Source organism: Orycteropus afer, unplaced genomic scaffold, assembly GCF_000298275.1.
Source record: "Orycteropus afer afer isolate SDZICR_OR568_19922 unplaced genomic scaffold, OryAfe1.0 scaffold00028, whole genome shotgun sequence".
In the NCBI taxonomy this organism is placed as follows: domain Eukaryota; kingdom Metazoa; phylum Chordata; class Mammalia; order Tubulidentata; family Orycteropodidae; genus Orycteropus; species Orycteropus afer.
Window position 1 is genome coordinate 9420989 of NW_006921615.1, and position 8874 is coordinate 9429862.

The following is an 8874-nucleotide window of genomic DNA, read 5'->3' on the forward strand; positions in this document are numbered from 1 at the left end:
ACTTTCATACCATTTCTGAAAACCCTATTTTCCCTTTTCAGTTTAAAAACAAAAAATGCAGGGTCATTGTATAACATTTTTAAATATCTTTAAAAGTATTCTGTTAAATTGCAGTTACCAAAACAGTGACAAAATTTGGGCCACTCCAAGAAAGTGTGGCTTTGTACTTAATTGGCGACCTTATTTTCAGCATTACTTTCCTCATATTTGAATAATACAGACTAGAAAAGCTAACATCCGTGGCTCTTGTTGCAATTTGGGGCTTTAAACGTTCAAGGTACAAAAGTTTGTCTTTTAAAATGAAAGTAACGTTTGTTTAGCTAGTGAATGTGACAATATTTCATATGTATATAATGAGTCTAATGTAATTTTAATCAACTTGCTAATGATGTGATTAAATGACAAAACAAATGCAGTGTATTAGCACCTAAGCACTACACTGAAGCTCAAAGTCCTGGTAATTATTATCACTGGGCTATTAGATCATGTGGAAGCATAGAAATAAATGTATATAAAATTGTAGTTGAGGATATTATTCCCGTTTTTAAAACCATAATTCTGTGATTTGTAATAAACCAAGCTGTACAATTTAGTTTGTGATAGCAGCGTCTGAGCTGCTTCAAAATATATATATCAACAGTGGTAAATACTGTAGATTTATATATGTATATACACACATACACACACACACACACACACATACTATTTTCTTATGTCATCTATGACATTTTTTATCTGTATACTTTTTTTTGATGTGATTGTTTTTAACATGCTAAAAGGAATAAGTATGTCTTGTTTTTTGTGTCTTTTATGTGCATTTTTTTCTTATGGCAAGTGTTGCATCTGATACTTCTAAGGCAGATTCGCTTCTCATTTAGTAGATATTGCCCACTGTCTACATATCACAGTTCTTTGTTACATGCTTTATTAATTTCCAGTAATGCCATATTTAGAACGACATCCCTTTTCCTGTATGTTTTTTTACTATGCCATTAGTAATAGCAATAAGATAATATTTCCAGCTTTCTTCATTATAAAATGTAGTTCTCTATTTTTTAATAAGGAAAGTTTAATTCAAAATTATTTTACCACCATATAATTTTTCTCTTTCAGATTTATCTTTTAATAATTCACAGAAGAAAAAATATTAGTAAAGTGGGTCAAAAACATATTTATGAAACATATTTGATAAAGATTTTTTATGGTATGAAGACTGATTTTACTGTTACTCTATATACATGGTATAAATATTTTGCCATTATGAATCTTTTCTTCATGGTGGTTTTGCTTAATATAACAAACACTTTGGTATAGTTTTTATTTATTTTCTTAAATTTAGTTTGAAAAGTTGAACTAGAGTCTCAAAGAGTTTAAAACTTTTGACTTTTAGGTGTTTCATGTTTTTTGTAGAATTTCATTTTTTTTAATGAGTCGCTTTTAAAATTGGGAGATATATAAAGGTTTAGATATCAAAGTATCAATGTCAGAATGTTTCTTGAAAGAATAAAGAAAGATTCACTCAAATAGGACATTGCTGGGGAAGAACAATAGATGTTTATAGGCTGTGATTGTTTTAACTTTTTCCATTTTAAGATCCTGATACTAAATTTTATGTTATACTCAGTGTAACTTTAAAATTGACTTTCAAAGTTGTAATAATTTCAGATCTCTCCCTTGGGTCCCATTACAATGCAAATACAAAAGTAGTGCATAGTTAATATTTATCTGAGATCTCTTTTCGTTTTCATAGTTAGAGAAAAATATGTCATGTACCAACTATATATTTATATATAGAGGACCTGCAACTCAGTGTTCTGGAAATATTACCATCAATTATCTTTGAGACTCATACCCTTATTTTAGTATGTATTTGATTATGGTTTATAAAGACTGTTGTATTTGAGAAGGGGGGGTTGGTATTTTCCTTTCGATGTCTATATCTAATGTGGCTAGCAATGATTATTGATCAGAATCCAAGCCCACTCAATTCCAACTCATAGCAACCCTCGTTAAGTTTCCAAGTTTACATTTCTGTAAATCTTTGTGGAAGTAGATTGCCTCATCTTCTTCCTGCAGAGCAGCTGGTGGGTTTGAACTGCTGCCTTTCTGATTAGCAGCCAAATGCCTTACCCACTACCCCACCAGAGCTCCTTATGCTTATTAAATGACCAGGAGGCTTTTATTAGTCAAACTTTGCTTTTAAGATGACCAAAGATACTGAGAAGAGGAGAAAGGAATCCATTTAACATTTATTTATTAATTTTACCTCCAGAGGCATTTTTCATCTATCCATAAGTCTGAGCATAACTGCCACCATTTTATAGAGGAGAAAACTGAGTAACAAAAGAACTAATTTAAGATTGCCTCACTATGAGTCAGATGTGACTCGACAGCAGTGCATTGCATTGCGTTAACTCTACCTTTGGGTAGAACCTGGACATCAGGTAATTGTATTATTTTTCCCCTTAAAGTGCAATCAGTTAGGCTCTCTTTTTTTTTTTTTTTTTTCCCCTAAAGGGAAAAAAAAGGCTTTCAGTTCTCTTATTTGGTATTCCCACTTGGGCTGTCTCAAAAATTCTTAGCAGATCAGAGATTCAGAGTTTAGAAGCTCTGATATCAGAAAGTTTGTAGGAAAACAAGGTCCTTACCCCCTGTCACGAAGAGCCAGTGGTCACAACAGGTTGAAGGGGAAAGCAAAAGGTTTACTGAATATCAATACCCAAGGAGACAGAATCATGTCTCTCAAGTCTCTCTCTCCGAACCAGGAATTGTTAGGGTTTTTTTTAAAAGGAATTGGGCTGGGGGGAAGGGGTGTAGGAGGATTTGAGGAATGCTGATAATGTTTCCTTCTTGTTATTGGGACAAGTTGTTGTTACTTGGTGACTTCTCTGTTCTTCTGGTCAGTGATAAAAACCATTCTTGGTCAGGAGAAGTGTCCTTCAGCTTCTCCACACCGGCCTAGAGAGATTAACTCTACAAGAGGGGAGAATATGGGGTGGGTGCCCTCAGGCCCCTCAGTCCACCAGGAATATCTCCGATTCTCCTTTATCTTGGGTGCCTTGCCAAGGCTCGGTGTTTCCTTTCTCAGGGTCAGCTTGTTGTAGGCTAGGGTTCTCAGCTGAACTTAGTCGTGGGAGAGGGTTATGCTTAAAATAGTATGTAATTGAAATAACAAATTTAAACAACTCGGTGCCTGTACTACTTACTTGAAAGAAAAGGAGGGAAAAACAGTGAGTTAGTCACTAAGATTAAAGTCCACTTTAATCATGCCTGTCAGCTTATGAAGGTTTTGTGGTTTTCAGTGAGCGGCCCCTTTAGCCTTCCATTTCAGTCTTCCTCAAAAGTTAGGGAGAACTCCACTGGAAATAGTAATGTTGCTAGCCATTTCTGTAAGGGTTGTTTTTTTTTGGTTTGTTTTGTTTTTTTTTGGTTTTTTAATGTTTATAAAGAGTATTTCTGTAAGTTTTGATGAGGTAATAGTCATAGGCAGTATAAATTGCTTCAAATGAAAGGTGTCATGACCCTGTACTTGATCTCATTTGCTGCTTACGGTAGTCCTTCAGTATTGGTAGAACCATATTACACTTCCATTTTTCCTAGACAACTTCTGTCTTTCATTTACCTTAAGTGACATGCTAAAAAAAAAAAAAGCCTAAACTGTTTGGAAGCCTAAGTGAGTTTTCAGTATGTGAGGAGCTGAGAAAATGTTGAATAGTCTGGCTGTTGGTTTCAGCAGTCAGCATTTTATCAATCATCTAGAGTGTGCTAGGTGTATAAAGGGGACTGTGCTAGTTTCACATGGCAAGGAGGGACATGTGAATATCCATGCAGAAGGCTGGTGGTTCAAACCCACCAGCCACTCCTCGGAAGGAAGGTTGGGCAATCTACTTCCATAGTGATACTGCCTCGGAAGCCCAAGGAGGGGCCGCTATGAGTCGGGCCCCACTCAACGGCACATAACAACAACAACAACATAGGCAATACGCACAGACCAAATAGTGAACCCAACCCATGAGGGTTGAGAAGATTTGTAGGGGAGTTGATGGCTTAACTGAACCTGAAAGCCTTTTAGGCCAAGGTCACAGACAGTAGACAATGAACAGACAAAAGGAGGGAGAAAGGGTACAGAGGGATGGCAATGAAAACTGCATGGTGTATGTGGGGACATTTGCCACTTTGATGTGTATGGGGAGTAGAGGGGTGAGAGGTTGGCATAGAGACCAGATCACGAAGGGCTTTTATGCCATTGAACTTGATCCTGCAGGCATATGTTGCCAAGCTTCCATTTACATTTCATGTGTGGTCTTTTGAGACCTTGGAAGCTGGATATGAGGGCCCAAACCTAGATAGTTAAGAAGACATGAGACTGTTGCAAGTGTTCTCTCTAAAAGGTGGTATGAGCTTAACTCAGGTGAGAAAGATGCTATGAAGGAGAGGTGATACAGAATTATTTATTAAGTAAAATTGGCAAGACTTGATAATTTGTTGACTGTATTCATAATAATAAGAAAAATATATAACATTTGTTGAGTACTTACTATATGTCTGACACTATGCTAAGCATTTCACCTGTGTTAATCATTCATCCTGATGATAACTATATATAATATTATAATTCCCAGTTTACAGATGAGAACACTAGTACAGAGAGTTTACATACTTGTTCCAAGTGACACAGATAGTGAGTAATAAAAACAGGACTTAAATTCAAGCAGCCTGAATCTAGGGCCTGTTCTTTTTTATGTGCCCAACCCCCAGACAGTTAGATGGACATAAAATTTGCCTATTATAAAATTGCCCATTTTAAGTGTAGATTGATTTTTTAGTAAATTTATAAATCTGTGCAACAATCACAATTACCCAGTTTTAGAACACTCCCATCACTTCAAAAACATCTGTCATGCAGTTGATCCCTGTTTCCACCCCCAGCCTTAGGCATCCACTAAATACACTCTCTCTATTCCCCAAAAAAAAAAAAGAAAAAACCTCACTGCCTTTGAGTCAGTTTGACATAGTGACCCCTCTTGGGTTTCTGAGGCAATATCACTACAGAAGTAGATTGCCTAGACTTCCTTCCAAGGAAGGACATTTCATATAAATAGAATCATGTGGTATGTAATCTTTCATATTTAACAACTTTTACTGAGCATAATTTTTCCAGGTTCATTAATATATTAGTAGTTACTTTCCATTCCTTGAACAGTTCCATTGTGTGGCTAAATCACTTTTTGTTTATTCATTTACCAGTTAGACATTTGGATTGTTTCTACTTTTTGGCTACTTGAATAATGCTGCAATGAACATTTGTGTACAAGTCTTTGTGTAAATGTATGTTTTCATTTTCCTCAGGTATATACCTAAGAGGGGTATTATATGGCAAATTTTATGTTTCACTTTCTAAGAAACTGCCAGACTTTTCTGAAATGGCAGCACAATTTTATATTTCCACTAGCAATACATGTGCGTTCCAGTTTCTCCACATCCTAGCCAACACTTGTTGTTCTTTTTTTATTATTATTATACCCATTATCATGGATGTGAAGTGGCATCTGTGCTGGTTTTGATTTATGTTTTCCTCATGGCTAATATGTTAAACATATATTCATGTGCTTGTGGGCCATTTGTATATATTTGGTGAAATATCTATGTGAAAGTCTTCTGCTTATTTTTTAACTGGGTTGTTCGTTGTCTTATTATTGAGTAGTAAGAGTTCTTTATACTTTCTTGATACAAGTCCTTTATAGGATATATAATTTGCATTTATTTTCTTCCAGTGTGTGTCTTGTTTTTTTTCAACTACTTAATGGTATCTTTTGAAGCACAAATGTTTTAAATTTTAATGAAGTCCAATTCATCAGTTTTTTCTTTTATGCATCGTGCTGTAAGTATTGTATCTCTTTGGCTTACCCAAGATCAAAAAGATTTTCTCCTATGTCTTCTAGTAATTTTATAGTTTAACTCTTATATTTGGGTCTATGAACCGTCTTGAATTTGTTTTTATGTATGATGTGAGGTAAGGATCTAAATTCATATAACTTTCCAGTTGGTCCCAGTACCATGTTCTCAAAAAACTATCCCCCAATGAATTACCTTGGTACCTCTATCAAAAATCAATTGACTGTCTAAATATGTACATTTATTTCTGGATTTTCAATTCTATTGCATTGATCTGTGAATATACTTATGCCAGTACTACACAGTGTTGATTATTGTAGCTTTATGGTACATTTTGAAATCAGTAAGTGTAAATCCTCCAGTTTTGTTCTCATTTTTTAAATATTTTTTGTGGGGGAAGCTTCTGCATTTCTATATAAATTTAAAGATCATCTTGTCAATTTCTCCAAAAAAAGCCTGCTGGAATTTTGATAGAAGAATTGTGTTGGATCTGTCGATCAGTTTGGGAAGCATTATCATCCGAGCAATGTTGACTCTTCCCTTCCATGAACAGAGAATGCCTCTCCATTTATTTAGATCTTTAGTGTTTCTCTCAGCATATTTGATAGCTTCAGTATGTGTCTCGCCCTTCTTTTGTTAAAGTAGAGGAAGAAGGACCAAGATTGATTGTTCCAGTGCTCAGGTTGGGCAGATAATGAGGCTACCATCTGATAGATGGAATGCAGGAGAAGGAACAAGTTCAGGTTTAGTGAGAAAATGATTTCTATTTTGGCATATAGAATTTGAGGTTCTTAAGGAATTGGCAGATGGTGTTGTCTGACAGGTACTTCACTACTCCAGAGAAAGACTTGGGACCCACCAGCATGTAGGAGGTGGTTAAAGTCATCAAAGTGACTGCACTGACCCAGGGGGGGACACTGCAAGACGAAGATGAACAAGCTAGGCAGAGGGAGGGCCTGGGGAGCACTGACATCTAAGAGGCAGCAGAGGGAACAGTCATAGCCCGATTCCACACATATTTGAGTGTCTGACAATTAAAGATGGAGAAGACAGTGGATCTCAGCCATAGCCACAAATGAGAATCATTTGGGGAGCTTGGAAAATATACTGATACCCAGACCCACCCCAGGTCAATTAAATCAGAATCTCAGGGCAGGGCCCAAGAATCAATATAGTTTTAAGCTAATAAGTATTAATACAGCCCAACATTCCTAGATTCTGTAATCTAGCCCTTATAACCTAAATTGTTCCATGGCAATACAATTATATATACTATAAGAAATCAGAGGCTTAAGCTTTAAACCGTTGATGAGAAACCATGAATGACTGCTTCTGTTAACAGGTAAAAAGTGTTTTATTCATAGAGAAAGGAAGAAGATATCATTCTCTCTATACCGTTCTCTCTTTATTCCCTCAATTCCCATGTCTGCCTGCTATTACTATCAGGAAACCACTTTAAAATCATATTAGGGATTTTTTTTTTATTTAGCAGTTTTAAATGGTATAGTAGAAAGAACACAGGCTTGAAGACAAACTTGGATGTGAATCTCAGTTTTTCTATTAACCTTGCTGTACCTCAGTCTCCTACATAAAATAGGAAAAAGGAGTCCTTCCCTGCAAGGCTGTGTTAGGGATTAATTGAGAATGCTGTACCTGTAATACAGTGGCTAGAACATACATGCTCAAAAAATGTTAAATGGTGACTATAAATGCTTAGGTAGGGAAAGGGCTAATATTCATATTTAAATTTTTTTTTTTTTCTTTTTGATTTGTAAAGCACCCTAGAAGAGCATGAACAAAAAAATACTAAAATATATAGATGAAAAACTACAAAGTTATTAAGCATGTTCTGCAGCTCCACTAATTAGAAAAATTGAAATGGAAACAGTGATTGGCAAAAGCAATTGCCAAAAAGAATTGTGTTCATACCCTGTTGGTGGCAGGAAAATTACATTCCAAAATGTACCATTTGCCCACTGTCAGAATTTAAATGTGTATTTTGGTCCAGAAATATAACTCTATGACTCTCTCACAGAAATAGAGTGCAAAAAGATATATGTAAAAAAGATGTTCATTGCACCATCAGTAGAAGATGAATTAAATTATAACCAAAAAAACCAAACTCACTTTCGATGAGTCACATCCAACTCATAGCGACCCCTCCTTGGGTATCCAAGGCAGTGTCACTACAGAAGTAGACTGCCCAACCTTCCTTCCAAGAAGTAGCTGGTGGGTTTGAACCATCATGTAAAAAATACAGGTCAGCCTTTAAAAATACCTAAGTAGCTTTACATATACTGACATAAAATGATGTCCAGTTTATTGCTAAATGAAAAAAGTACAGAACTGTTGCTGTAGCCCTTAGTTGACCTTGAGCTGCTGGCCTCACCTCAGGTCAGCCTTAAAACAGTACTATTGTTAGCTCTGGTAGCATAGTGCCTAAGGCACTTGACTGCTAACCAGAAGGCTAGTGGTTCAAACCCACCAGCCACTCCTCGGAAGGAAGATGGGGCAATCTACTTCCATAGTGATACTGCCTCGGAAACCCAAGGAGGGGTCGCTATAAGTCGAGTCCGACTTGACAGCACATAACAACAACAACAATTGTTATGTGTTAAACATCATGAGTGAAGTTCGGAATGGGTTGAGAACCACAGGCTATCAAGGAGAGTCATGATAAGTTCTTTTTACACGAAGGCTTTGAGACCTTTTAGGACAGACAATGAAGAAGATTTTAGGGCTGAAGTCAAGCACTTGGATATGAGAATTAGCCTTGTTCAAATAAGGCAGGAAGGTGAGGAGAGGAAAGGCCCCTAAGAGGAAAGGGTTTCCCATATAGATGGGAATGGAGATAACGTTTAAGTATAAAACACAAGCTACACTTGTCTTTGCAGTATATTCCCTACATGGCTCACCTGTTTATGTTTTAACCATGAATGAACATTGATGGTGTTTTGGATGGAATTAAAAAAAAAAAAA